The sequence below is a fragment of the Pholis gunnellus genome (genome assembly GCF_910591455.1).
Source record: "Pholis gunnellus genome assembly, chromosome: 11".
Taxonomy (NCBI): domain Eukaryota; kingdom Metazoa; phylum Chordata; class Actinopteri; order Perciformes; family Pholidae; genus Pholis; species Pholis gunnellus.
The window spans coordinates 6808643-6824474 of NC_136538.1; positions in this window are offsets into that span (position 1 = coordinate 6808643).

Below are 15832 nucleotides of genomic sequence, written 5' to 3' on the forward strand. Positions count from 1 at the left end.
GGCTCAGGATGTTTGGTGCCACCAGACTGATTTTAGGATTACCAAATCCCTCCTTGAATATCAAATTGTTCACATTGATTATTTACTTAGTAGAATAAAAAAGAGCTTAGCTTACAGGAGAGAAAGGGAAATGTAGACATCTTTATTTAAAAAATATAGTGAAATTAAATGTATTATAGTCGTCATTATTATTATTATTATTATTATTATTATAATATATATATATATATTGAATTGCCTGTGAGGGTGACAAAAATAAGATGTTATTTACTGCTTTTTCTCGTGTTGGAATAATGTTAAATATTTAACTGCAAGGTAGTAATGCGTGTTTGATACCTTAATTTGTTTGCATTAAATCATACTGGGAAGTTTGCTGAAATTGATTGGATGGCCCTACCTAGAACAGACGGCGGAGCAGAGCCTTGAGCCTTGACTGCGAAGCCTTGTGCCTTGACGCTGGAGCCTGAGTGTAGACGGCGAAGCCTTGAGCCTAGACGGCGGCCGCTTGAGCCTTGACGCCGGGAGCTTTGCCTTCATGGCTCCGCCGAGCCTGCTCGGCGGAGCAGCTCCACCAATCCGACAGGTTCCGCCGAGCATCAGGCTCGGCGGAGCGGCACCGCCGATCCGACAGTATCCGCGAGCGTCCGACGAGCGGCTCTGCTGATCCGACAGGTTCTGCCGAGCGTTAGCCTCGGCGGAGCAGCACCGCCGATCCGACAGTCTCCTGAGACTGTCGGCTCGGTGGAGCTTGTCGGCATTGGCGGAGCCTGTCGGCATCGGAGGAGCCTGTCGGCATCGGCGGAGTTTGTCGGATTCGGGAGTTTGTTGGCATTGGTATAGGCCTGTCGGTTCAGTGGAGCTTGTGTGCCAGGCGGAGCTTGTGGCTCGGCGGAGCTTGTCGGCATGCCTGTCGGACTAGACGGCGGAGCGGAGCCCGTCGAGCCTGTCTGCACTTGACGGCGGAGCGGGGCAGGGTGGGGCGGAGCGGGATGGGGCGGGGCGGAGCCTGTCGGCAGTTGACGGCGGAGCGAGCCTTGACTTGACGGCGAATGGTTTACACATTTGCTGTGTTGTGCTTTTTAGAGTGTATATTGCTCTTCTAATTGTGATATGTAGAAGTGCTTGACGTGTTAAAACCTGGCCACAGCTCACAAATATATATATATATATGTGTAGCCAGGCGAAGTGGGTGTAGGAAGGTTTTTGTACTGTCACTTTAAGAACCGTGAAGCGTGAGCTACGCGAGAGGACTGAGTTCACGCGACATGTGTAAATAAAGAGCGGGAATCAGAGGCTGCTGAGGACTGAGCTGATTAGAAATACCTGAACTACGGGTCAGCGTAAGTTACGAATAAATGCAGAATCACCTTGAAATTGGGGTTAACTGTTTGTTGTTAACTGGTGTTAAGTTGTACGCATCTGGTGTTGAGTTGTGTACATCTGCCTCGTTTAGAGGGGAGACGGAAGCTGCCGTCAGTTCCATGGGTGTGGATCAGAGCGCACAGGTCGATTGCTGATGAGGGAGTGAGGGAGTGATAAATTGTGTTCCTGTGTAAATGAATGTTGTCTGCATATCTTGGAGAGTTGAACAGCATGGCCCAGATGCCGAGGTTCTTTGTTTCTGTTTGGCAGGAGGAAGCCACTACTGTTGTGTTTTATATGTAGCTATATGTATATCGTAACCTTAAATTCAGTAAAAAGCAATGGTTTAGGTTTGCTGTAAATTGTAAAGTGCCTTAAAATCTGACTAATTAACGCTGTACTCTGTGAGTGCAGTCGGGGGAAATAAAAGACCTGTTATGTAAATACACTTAATCAGAGCGTTATGTGCTAATTAGCGGAGTTGCGAGTTACAGGTTATGAAGGGTTTAAAACTCCAGGCGGGGCGCTCTAGCACTCGCCTGTACAAAGGAATGAAAAAACTGTAACTCTGAAGGATACGCTTGGGCAACTATACACTGATATCAAATCTTGGAGTAAACTGCCAGCTGAGAACAGTACGTACCACAGCTTGAGATAGCAAAACGTAGACGTCACACTTTGGAGCCTGTTAGGCTTTCACAACATACACACACACTGAAGACTCATCGAAGGAGGATCCCGGACGAGAGCCAGTGTGAGCGGATATGCTCAGTGCTCCAACCAGGCCGTCGCTCTGCTAAAATCGATCCCGCCTGCAACTTGACTTTGACCAATGGCTCCTCTAAGGAGAACCTACAAAACTTACCGCGCTGCCGTGTCCAAGCGCCTTTTCACGTTGCTCTCACTCGGAGAGGAACTGTTAGGACCGTGCACGTGTAACTGCTCGGCTAATATCTCTGTGATAAATAAAACTATTGCTTGAATCTAAGTAAACGCCTCAAACTCAATTTGTTAACTTGTCTACACGACAGACCCACATAAAATCTAAATGTATCTGAGTGTTTGGTCTCATCCTTTTAATTAGGCCACATATATACAGAGGGGACGAGTCAGGGTGCAGGACCCTGGTAAATAACATTCTTGTCTACGGAGAAGAGAACAACCTCATCCTCAACACAGACAAAACCAAAGAAATAATAATAGACTTCAGGAAGAATCCTCCCCCTCTACAGCCTCTTATCATCAAGGGGACCGAGGTGGAGAGGACCGACGGCTACAGATTCTTGGGAATGCAGGTTACTTCGGACCTGAGCTGGACTCCTAACACCACAGCCACAGTAAAGAAAGCCCAGAAAAGGCTTTATTTCATCAGGCTGCTCAGGAAAGCTGGTCTGAGCCGTCGCCCTCTCACCCAGGCCTACAGAGGACTGGTAGAGAGCACCCTCACCACAGGCATCACTGTCTGGTATGGCATGATGACTTCCTGTACGAGCGCTATCGATTCTGCCGACACGGAATCATTTATTTACAAGACCTTCTCAAGCCATACATTTAACACCACACGCCGCATATGAAGGCAAATCACTGTCAAAATCCGAGAGCGCAAATGAGATCCATGCGGCGCGAAAATCAAACAGCCGCGAGCGTATTTTACTTTGACGAGCACTTTTATATCACTCCGCGAGCAAAATTCACTCTCGTGCGAGTGAAAGTCGCTCGCGAAGTTTAAACCTGTTCGCTCGCGAAACTTTAATCTGCTTGCTCGCGAGTCTTTTTCTTGCTCGCTCGTGAGTAGTTTTTCTTTTTGACAGTAAGTGGGCGGACCCAGTCTCACTTGTATCTCTACATATAATTGGTTAAATTCCTCGTCTTTGGATAAACCGGATATCACTCTGACGCAGATGCTAGGTCTGATAGAGGTGGTTTTCAATTCAATTTAATAGCGTTATTAAATACAATAATACAAAATGTGTTAAAGTCAAGTTGCTCAGATTGGTTTAAATTCACTCCATCATTCTATTACAGACAATGTGTGTTTGATAGTCAAACCTCTTGTGACAAACAGCTCAAAGACACTTTTTGATCTTAATTGATTAAAACATGATGATCATATTTAATCATACTGTTATGTTTACAGAAGTTAAGAGATATAATATGAGCAACAATTTGGACCCGCTCAAGGATCTGGAGCCGAGATTAGGGACCACTATTTGTATATTAACTGTTTGCCCAACTTAAATCACTGACAAGTAATTAGTGGATGAAAAAGTATTCAGATCCTCACTGCAGTAAACGTACTAATAACATACTGATGAAACAATAATCCACTACGAGTAAAATACCTGCAATCAAAACCTTAGTCAAGTATGTTATTATCAGCAAAATGTACTTTATGTGCAGAAAGTAAAAGTACCCGTGCAGTAAAATGTACATTATTTGCCCCTGACCTGTAGTGCAATCTGAAAATCTGAAAAGTCAGATGTGATATCCGGTTTATCCAAAGACGAGGTTTGTAACCAATTATATGTAGAGATACAAGGGAGACTGGGTCCGCCCACTTACTGTCAAAAAGACAAACTACTCGCGAGCGAGCGAGCAGGAAAAAGACTCACGAGCGAGCAGGTTTAAACTTCGCGAGCGACTTTTGCTCGCTGAGTGATATAAAAGCGCTCGTCAAAGTAACAGCGCGGCTGTTTGATTTTCGCTCGCGCATGGATCTCATTTGCGCTCTCGGATTTTGACAGTGATTTGCCTTCATATTGACTCACCATTCTGAATAATGTTTTAGTGCTTAGTTTTTACTCGCTCCCATGTCCTCTTGATAGCTGGGTTGCAACTACATGATGGTTGAAAGCACTCATAATTATATGACAGTATTATTAGTACACCATAGCATATCATTATTGTAGAACATGATTAAGGTGGACTCATGATAAGAATAGAGAGAATCACACACAATTTATTTTCACTGCTTCAATTGATTGAATTACTGATTATGAATAATACATATACTGATATGCCCATACACAGATTCGCACACGCATATTCAAACTCCTAGTTGTATATGGTAAACTACACATACATGTATATACACATATATATAGTACATGATACATAAGTGCATACAGTACATATATCCTCATAAGTATCTATTAATTCGTATCAGTTAGATACTCTTTGGGCTTGTTTTTATCTACTTATTCTGAAAGAGTTGAGATAATAATTTTCACTATAAGATCTCATTGGATGATGCGTTCCATTAAGCCTACTGCCAGCAGGCACATTTAAAGAAATATCATCTGATTGATTGGGGTGATGAGGCACTTAAAATTAACCTATACATTTTCCCAACACTTACGCATTTAACTTCCTCATATGCGTTCATGATCATCTCCTGCTCATCAGCGGACAAAAAAGAGGCTCTTTCTTTGAGTTTATTGGCCGTTGTACTGTTAGAAAATCATGGTTTCTGGTTCGAATTAACGAGATTGTTTGAGCGCGGATCAGCCTTTGAGGACCCGAGATAGCCTGACATCAATCATCGGGTTAATTTAAGCTGGATGATAGGACATTTGATTGACTTAGTTGAACCACGTACGAGGAACGGGGCCCAAGCCAGAAGGGGGCGATAGCGGAGCAGCTGATGTCACCCACTCTGACCTCCAGCTGTTCTGCTTTAGGCAAACATTTCACACTTAAGTCCTTATAAGCCTCACAAATGTGCCTTCTGATACAAAATTGATAACTTAAAACAGATATTTAGTCCTTTTGCACGTTTAGGAAATACAACTTAGCTCCAAACACTAAGAGAGCCCTAAAGCTCTCTCATTCATTGTAATGTTATTTAGTTATTTCACATCTGAAAGTCTGTGACACATTCCCCTGCACCTCAGACAACAGTATGTTGGTTGATATATCTTCTCCTAAAGACATCTAACCAACATGTTTCATTACAACGGCTTACTGACACTATACTCATCTCTACATTTCAGGTTCTTTGGACTTTAGTTGGTGTTAATGAAAGAGGACACAGACAAGACTGAACTCAAGATACTTAAAATCGAACAAAGTGTTTATTCATAACAGGAGTATTCTGACGCAGCAGATCAATACGAGCTCGGACCTCATCAAAACTATCTGTGACAGCAAAGAAAAAGGCGCTCCCCAAGGGGGAGTCACAATGATTTATATGTTCTTAAGGGCATTTTGTGATTGGTTGACTATTGGTGGAGGCGGCTCTTGGTTTAAACTTTCTGAGGGCCTCATTGGTGCACAGGATGTCCGTCCCCACCGGCACACGGATAGCCAGCCGCTCCAGCGATGAGTCAGATCAGTGTGTGTGTGTGTGTGTGTTTGAGAGTTCATTCTAAAGCCAAGGTCCCTTAACTACTTCTTAGTCGAAACTGTTATTTTGTACCAGGCAGTGGCAAGACCGGGGAGTACCTGGTTCCTGTTTTGTATTAGATAATGAGGGGGCCCTACGCAGGTGGAATACACTGCCTCACTCTGTGACTTTACACTTAGAGACATATTATGATTACTGCACATAGCATATGGTTTAAGCTTCACTAAATGTGTTTACGAATATATAGCAGTGTTTACAAATATATAGCAGTGTGTGTTTACAAATATATAACATATTTATTTAAGCTTATTCTTAATGTTTACATTGGCCAAGACTAATATTTAAAGGCAGTTTAAGATTTTATTGTCATGAACACTTGTATACTAAAAGAAGAAAAGTTCTAAACAAGTTAACAAAAAGAAACATGTTTAATAAAAATAATTTGATGTAGATTAGTTCAGTAGACACATCATATGTTCTACAATAAGAACATTTCATATCATTATGCCTTCAACACAGAAGCAGATCCACTCTGCTCAGTTTCTGGAGATTCTCCAGGTGAAGTTGCTTTGCTTAAATAGCTAGCTACTCGACTGATAAGTTAACTTGCTAAACACTGCTATGCACTAGCCTAGACAGCATGCTAGCGTCATTAGCATATTAGCATCGATCGCTCGCATGTTAGCATCGATCGCTAGCTTGATATTATAACCATCACCATGTATATACAATAGGCTATGTAGCCAGACCCAGACATACATTATACATCAAGCTAGTTGACATCTGTCACACTCAGATACAATATTTTACTTGACAGACAATCCGTTGAACTTGAAGATCTGAAGACTGAACTCGTGAACTGTTTTTTGTTTCGTGGAGAAAGTATTTTGAGTATTTTAAATACAAAATTACTCCACTCTAAAGTATTTTGTTACAAATTACGTTAGATTTTTAATCGGCCCTATCAAATACAAATTACAAAATACTCAAAAGTAATTGAAATACGTATTTCAATTACAAGTAATAGAAATACTGCCCATCTCTGCCTGTTTGCATCCTACCTGACACTTACCTGTGTGGGCAGACCAAAATAAACTCAAGACTGAATTGTGCACAGTGCGCACGGCATTGCATGGGGCGCACAGCGGATGTAAAACGGTTACCTGTGAAGACGGAAATTAATATAATGAAGACTGGCGGTGCACTGGTGCACGGCAGATATAATACAGCTACATGTATGGGCAGAACACAATCGGATATAAAGGGAATCAAAGGAAGAGTGACGGGGCACGGGGCACGGGCCACACGGGGGGCGGCTGTATACAGCCTTCAGAGCCCCTCCCCTCTCTACTCCCTGTCAAGAGGAAACATGTGATCATGCTGAGGTTTTTCTTAACAAGTGGATGCAAAATGTAGCAAAAATGCATCAATTTGCCGAGTTTTGTGGCTACATATATTTGGGTGAATTGTATGATATGATGTCAGGACAGGACCCGAGTTGTCGCTTTTATTAATTCATACAACAAGAAAAAGATAATATTTTGTGTCTACTCCCCTCCTGAGAACCTGGTGAGACTTTCACATTTAAAGGTTCACTCGGGAGCCGAACCTCCCACTCCTGCGTCTCAATGATCTGCGCATTCGCATTAAGGGTCTACGTTGTGTGCAGTCACGCTAAACAACTTTAGACATTTTTACTAAACTATAGAAACTTTTCCTCCAGACAAACTAACCGTTAAAAACCGTTTGCTCACTCTGACCTGCGCTGTGTTGACGTATTATATATATGTTAACGTATTATATATATATATAAGTTTAAATGAAGTTACGTTATGTCATTACTGTCTATATCCTTGTGTACGGCAGTTGTTATATGGGGAACATATTGCTGTTTATTTTCCTTCACATATATAAAGTGCTGTGTATACTTGTAAGTGTTATCAGTGGCCTGTAATGTTAACACAGCTTATGAATAGCATTTCTTATTATTCTTACTATTATTTTTATTTCCCTCGCTTGTATAAAATGTGACGGGTTGAAGTGACATGAGAGGAGTATGGAGCGCGCAGACAGGTGAAGCACTCTGTGTTCAGTGGGCTCAAAGAGTAGGATTTCCAGGCGACTGTACAGCAAAGAGCACAATCTAACTTTGTGCATTATAAATCGGAAACCTCACTGGACTACTGCAAGAAAGAGCCACCATCTAAACGGACCGTGGTGAGATAGCGTGGCTTCTACAGATTACGGAACAGCGGCGTCTCACCACGCAATTCCTTCCACCTGTTGATAATATTATGTTTGGCCTCGGGGATTTATTTATCGTCGCACTGTTTAAATTGAATTAAGGAACTTTGGGACTAATGGGACACTGGGTTTGGGGTATACTTTGTGAATGTTACGCTTGTTTATTGTGTCGGAGTACAAGTGGGGGTCTCACGGCTTTCCTCTTTTGTTCGCTGTAACTTATGCCGACCAGGTCGGACGTGAATACATTTGATTTGCATTAATATATGGTGCTATGTGCAACAAACTCTGTGTTTTCGTCTATATAGGATTTAATGTGACATTATAGTGAGGAAACGGGAGAGCCTTTCAGCGTGTTTTCGTAGCTTTCAAACATATTAGGCAGTCACACAGTGTCTGTACACACCAGGTATCACATCTGCCCGTTCCCTCAGCTGTAGCGTGCACTTTCCCCCTTAGGTGTTCATAGTAAGGTGAATAGTTCCAGCTGAGCATGCATTATAGTGAGTTTATTATTTGAATGTTAATTCTGTCATAAAACTGATTGAAGCAATGAGTGTGGCGATTTATTCATATTTTTGAATCGCTCTACATATTTTTGACAAACGTGTTTTAGTTTGATGCTTGTTCCAGCTGACCGTTTGGTCACGATGGAGAGAGAAATGCCATCTGTTAAACATCATCAGAAAAATATAAAAATCAATCAACCCTAAAACTGACCAGCAACCAATCAATAGAGGCAAGATATGAGTAATATGATCTTGTCTCTTTGAATTTGTACAAAAAAACCCCAAAAAAACCTAGCAACTGCATTTTGTATCAAGAGGCGTGAAATTGTTGAGTGTCTTGAAGTTCACCTTTTATGCAAAAGGGACTTTTTAAATATGTGTCCCCAGTGTGTCACAAATGAACCCTCTCTCTCTTTTTCTCCTGCTCCATCTATCTGAAAACCTGTGGAAAAAGGAACCGATCCAAATAGGGTGCAGCTAGATTCAATTGTAGGTCCACAGGCTGAAGTAATGTAGTAACGTTAGCTTAAAGAGAGAGAGAGAGACTGTGGACATTATTAGTAAAGTAAATGGCAAATATTTACTGGAACAAAAGCGTCAGAGAAAGCTGTAATCTAGCTTGCAGATGTTTATTTCTCTCCGATTCGGATCAGATTCTTGCTGGAACGTGTGCTGTGTTTAGCACTAACCATCACCGTGAAAACCTTTGATTGCTGCTAGACAGCTGATTGAAATGAGCTAATTAGTGCAGTGTGACAGACTTGACACAAAAGCACTCAGGACTTCTCTATGTATTGATGTTGTCAGTTATAAACTTCATTTAAACCTTACAATGCCTCCACATCTTTCCTGAATTATTGGTATTTTCCAACATTTAAAGCCAGCAGAGGACTGTAGGTTGTTAATAGCAGTTATGCTTAGGTTGCTGGTTCAACTTTGTCTTTGTAGCTGTACTTTTAATTGGTGCTTAATGTGTTTCAACTCAGAATTGAAAGATGTGAAGAGACTCATTTTCAAAGCCATGGGTTTCATTGTTTGATGACGTCAGACAAAAGAAGGCTTGTCCACGTTCAGTTGACCCACTAATCTTGCTTTGTAATGCAGGCCCCTGGTGATGTGTTAGTGGTGTTAAATTAAGCGTTTTCACTAGCTTTTCTTATCATCCACTGTAGTGTGACCCGTCTCTGCTTTGTTTATACACACACACACACATACACACACACACACACACACACAGTCAACACAATAATGCATCATGTGTTTGACAGTTTGATGACATAGGATGTGGTACTGTGACAATGTCAAATAATTTACAACTGGGTTACAGCAAGGATGTTATGATAGCTCTCGCCATACATTCTGTGTTGCTGGCTAATGATTTGGATATATACTTCAATGTGTGGGAGTGCTGGAGACGATGCTGCTTAAAACAACAGAGACATGAAGTTGGGAGATTAGATTTTAAATGGAGCAAAGCCATAGCCTAAATGAAAAAGGATAAAATCTGAGGACTCTCATGCAGGCACATTTAAAAATGTATTTCTACATTACCATGTAGGAAAATAGTGTCATCAACTGTCATAACCCGGCTCCTATAGGCTATGACAAATACGGAAAAGACACAACAGATGATGGTAAAGTAAAGTATTTATTTGAACCAAAAAAAGAAATAGTTAACTTTATGAAGTGAGTCAGTCAGTAACATCAGTAACGTCAACGTGGAATGCGTGTGATAAAGTGTGGGTGTTACAAAGAAAACCAAACATAACCGGCAGCAAATGGCAGGGATCACTCCACGTATGCTGGAGAGAAAACCCGCCGCCAGAGCAACACTGGAGCAGGGCTTTATCCTCCAGGACCAGGTGCTCTGCATCAGTCAATCAGCCACGCCTGCAGGGCCGTCACCCCCCCCCCCCCCTTAAAGTCCACCAAACTTGACATGCCTGATGACTGTCATGACTTTAGGACTTCTGCATTTCAATATTAACTCATACTCATACCGCCACCTATTGGCAACCACAGACGTAAGCAAGATTTTATAATTACAGCGGCCCAAACACTGATTTTATTAAAAGGGTTTGTGGGCACACCATGAGAAAAAGACTTCTCTGATCTAAATATGTGCAAACTGAGATGCTTGGAGAGCAAAAGTTAGATAACAGTAGGTTTTCCAAACCATGTCAGTCGGCATTAGTATAAATGAGCTGTGCAGAGCTTCTACATGAGAATCAGGTTAAATGTCACAATGAATGCTTCACACTACAATCTAAAGTTACAGAAGAGCTTAAAATGAAAACGGTGTTAAATTAAAGTGTTCAAGTAAAAGCAAATGATACTACTGTTTTCTTAACTTTCATGTAAGTCCAAATACAATCAGGACACTGCAGGGAGTTGAACCCCATCCCAGTAAACTGACAGTCTGTTATGTTACAAACACTGAAGCGCATTCACACAGATTCATTTTCTCTATGATCTTAACAGGCTTTCATTTATGATTGTATTGGAGGTACACTCAAAACATTTGAGGCTTAAGACCTGTCAACACGATCTTGTTACGCTGCTGGCCGACGCAGGAAATATCATATAACTCGTGCATGCAGTTTATGATGGTCACGGAAATGCACGGCCGCGTCAACCAGAGTCCTGCCAGTACCTTCGACGTGCGTGAACGTGCGAGGGCCCGACCAATGCTGCTCGCAGCTTTAATTTTGAAATTATAATTGTTATTTCATTATTTTATATAATTGCTGTAATGTCAAAAGTCAATGTCAGAAAATCTCATTAATATAAGCTCATATCTGTACAGTGCGGGTTTTGAGATCTGTGAGTGCTGTCAAAGACAGAATCAATCAAACAACAACAAGGCAAACTTAATGAGTTGGACACATGGGTGAGTGACTGCTACTGTGAGTGATGTGAGGACACCTAGTGATTTATGGTGCTGACACTGCATGCATTTTATCAATGTTTTCACCAACAACAAAGAAAATCATTGCACCGTTGTTATAACTCTGCCTTTATATAAAGTCTGAGCTGCAAACATTAGCATCATTGTCACCATTTCTTGTTTCAGGATGTATTCAGCGTCGCTGTTTTTATTGTGCCACACCAGGGGTGCAGTGACTGTCGGACAGGGGAAACAGGATTTTAATAAGGGAGGTGAGGTGGATGTGTGTCCCTGTGTTTTACAGACAGAGAGAAAGCACATTGTCTACATGCGAATCTGCTGTATACTCACGATTCCAGTTCTTGCTCAACCTCTTTCTCTGTGTTTTGAAGAAGAAAAGCGACAGCAAGCGGCGGGAACTCGACTTGCCTCGATATAACTTGAATTAACAATGATTTAAAAAAGGGATTATGTATATGTATGTATATGTATATATATGTATATGGATTTGTATATGGATATGTATATATATACTGTACTGGTTTTAATCAGAGGTACAACACACATCAAGTGAGCTCTGGTCACATGTGCTGCTCCTCTGCCTGGAACACTGCACACTGATAGGTTTCAGTTTAGTTTAGTGTTGAATGCGAAGGTTGAGAGTTGAAGCCTGAAACACTAGCTTGGGATCAGGAGTAGCATTGGTTGTCATTCCAGCAACAGATCCACACATTCAGAAAAACAAGTTTCCAGAAGAATTTGTGAGAGCCCGGTGTTTTAAAACCAGCATTCCTGAATTTCGGTTGAATGGATGCATTTAACTTTCTCCCCCCTGGTTTACAACTCAGGAGAATTAGCATCCGTTTTCTTGGCCAGACCTGTGCCTCCAACCAAACCGGCCTCAGTTATTAGTTGAAGGGACAAAGCAGTCCATCACCAATGCAGTGACAGAAAATCAGCTGCAATGTCCTTTCTGAGGTGAATGCACGGATCAGAGTTGTGATGGAAGTTGCTTGAAGGCAGAGCTGAAATGCCTCAGCCTGCACCGGTTGAGACCGTTTAATAATAACTGTTGCTGTCAAGAGCTTTTCACCTCTTTATATTGCTTTTTGCAACAGTTTCCGTTTCCTTGGCAACACGCCCTGACTACAGTAGCGCGCTGAGTGTCTCTTGCTAAGCCTGTGGATAAGAACACCAAGTGCTCGCAGCTAAGATACACATCAGGAAAGCAAGTGCAGGCCTATGAGTTGGACTTCCCCCGATTCCTCACAGCGGAGTGCTATTGTGACTTCTGTTACACAACACATATTCACGTCTGAATGAGCCTTTAAACTATCTGTGAACGCGTCACGCAGCTGTCGCAGACAGGTAGATGTCTCATGCACATGAGTAGAAAACTGACAGGGGACAATTGGACTTCACACTCTGTGGTCTGGCAGTAGGGTCCTGATAGTGATGCCTTATTTCACCCTGATTCTTCCCCCACGTTTTGTTTGACAACTGCAATGGGCTTGTTTCTTGCGTACAAAGGCAAATCTGCAGGCTGCTTTGATTTCTCCCCCACCCCGTGTGAGAGCTCGGGCAGATGTGTGGTGGGTGGATAAAACGACAGTGTTGACAATATCTGCTTATCTTCTGGCTTTGACCCGATGGGAGCAAGGCCATGGCTGGATGCGCCTGCCTTATCGGCATATCTACGTCTGCGGGGCCAACCCAGGACCAATGTTTTTTTTTTTTTTGTTGTTTTTTTCTTTTGCACCGCCATGCCTCCGGGTTTCAGCTGGGCTTTTTGTTCCCCGTGCAGGCAGAATGCAGGCTGTGGGCTGAGGAACAATACCGTGTTCAGAGAGCAGGGAAGAAACTGCACGTATACAATCCTGACATCATATTATGAAAGGGAACTCCCTGTCACCTCTGTCTCCAAGCAAGACCGGCTGTCTACCTCTCTGCAGGCGAAGAGAAATAACCTTTTAGAGAGCGCACGTATACCTCCGCCAAGTCGATTAAACGTTGATCGTCCCATTCATGTGACTTAATGGACTAACTCTAAAGGTCAGCGAGGTCATCGTTGTCGCTCGGTTGTTTTCAGAGGGAAAGTTTCCCAAACCGTTAATCATGAACTTGTGCGGACGAATAAGATAAAATGAGAAAACGAAAAAAAACACAAGCATCTGACAAGATTTTTTAAATAAATACAAAATATCTAATAAAACAAGTGAAGTATTTACGTAAGGTCAAACACTAGTTTATCATTCTAACTGTCCTCCAAAAGACAAGCCATTTGTAACACTTGAATAGAAACCCAGGAAGGGACAGCTCCATGTCCACTGACTAAAGGTCCATGTGATAACACGTGTACTTAGTAACTTTTTAAAATCCTGGTGCACACTTCGTCCAAGCTCCCTGCAGGGACACACTGGTGGGACGAGTGAATCGTAGAGGTAGGTCTTTGTTTTGAACTAGAATAAGGATTTAGAGCAGCATGGCAGTAATTTGTATTTTAAAATATGTAAAATCATGATGTATTGATATTAAGTAAAGACAGAAGTAAAGGTGCAACACGTACACTGTAAACATTCTATCTGAAATGAAAACTCATCAATTAACTTATAATGATCAATGAGTGCCTTTAAGTGCATGTCATTATCACCCGTTCTTACAAATAGTATTATGCAACACGCTCCTTACACTGTGGCACCTCCGGTATTCAACTTTGCTCACTGATTATTCCCTCACGTGTTGTGATGATATGGTTGATGAGAACTCTTCCCTAGGAATACAATTCTGGCACAAAAGATCAAAATAGGGTAAAGTGCACCACTAGATCCACATCTCTGTTGGTAACATGTCAAAATAGCAACCTAACAAGTTGTTAACAACCAGTGTAATACAAACCCTTATGTGCGCAGTAATCAAATGCTTCATCACAGCTTATTATATCGTGCATACATTTCATTACAAAGGGTGCTTTAACGATCTGAGGAACATGCCTGTTTATCATTTCAGTTTAGAGCCAATGGTGTTTTCTGAGATGAGATAGACTGTGGTCCAGAAAGACAAGATGTTGTAGTTTCATTAAGGTAATAAGACAGGATTTCTCTTTAGTTCGTATAAAGGATAGGACTACTTATGCTGCAAGTATACATAGGGCAGCATACAGTATGTGAGGGCAAACGTCCTGTAGGACATATACAAGTAAAAGTTGTACTGTAAATGCAGAAATAGTGACTAAAAAGTTCAACCCGTACAGGAAGCACAAGCTGAAAAATTGTTTTTCATATTTCAAGATGTGTTGGATTACAGTGAAGAATCTTTAGCCAACCAGAGATTTTCAAAAGCTATTGCAGTCGCTATGTTCATGAGGAAGAAGTAATGTCCCCAATTCCCCAATAGTAGACAAAAGAAAGCAAGTTCCTTGTGCAATAGAATCCAGGAACTCTTCTTAAACAAATACAGAGTGGGGTCCTTGAAATATAATGGGAGCTTCCAAATTTCCAGAACAAGGACTTCTAGGTCCCTTAACCCAGTAGGTGGAAAGCAAGAGGTAATTGAAGGGATGAGCTAACCCTCCTATATTCCTGCACGTCAGGGATAACTAGCAGGACGTGCAATGTAAGGTGCAGGAGATGATGTACTGCAAATGTTGCATCACTTCCTGTGTCCAATGTAGTGTTAGAGAACACGCATTAAACATGCTTTAGACCACATAATGTAAATTTCATGTAAATCCCTTACATAAAGCTGACTTCCTGTTGTTCCTCTTGCCAGTAGATGGCGCTATATGAGTCATTTCGGTCAAGGAGATGTCTGCAGGAATGGACTGTGAAATATATAGCAGATTGGAAAATGTAGGCTCAAGTTACAACTTTGATGGCAAAATGCGCTTTATTGCCAACACTGCAAGGGCGTTCTGTGAAAACTGATGATTTTAGGTCATTTTCATGATCAAATTTCATACATGTAGGTGAAACATAAAGGAGCGGTTTAATTCTAGCAACTTTCTAGGGGGTGCTATCGAGACATTTTGCCCCCCCCCCCCCCGGAACACCAGACTGATATTAGATCTACATTTTTGCCACTTTTGCAAAGTTTCGTGAGTTTCTGATCACTTTTAGCAACTAAAAATGCAATTAATTTGATGGGTGATCCTAGGGTCCAAGATATACAGTAACACGCCCAGGCAGACCACACTAATGGACATTTTGACTCGTTTTTAGGTGACATGAGTTAGTTTGGATTGAGGGAGGGGGCACCTGGTAGAAACATGCAGACTCCACACAGAGAGCACGCACCTGTGAGGAAGCAGTGATGACGTGAAAGTGACATTTAAAAGATCGGAGGTCATAACAGGATCAACTTAGGTCAACTTGATTTTTTGCTGACGATTTATTTGCGCCAAACTTATAATAAGACGTAAGTAATTTTCATTGTGAGGGTCCCCACGAAGCCCGGAACGCTTCATTGTGGCGCATGAGCACACACGGA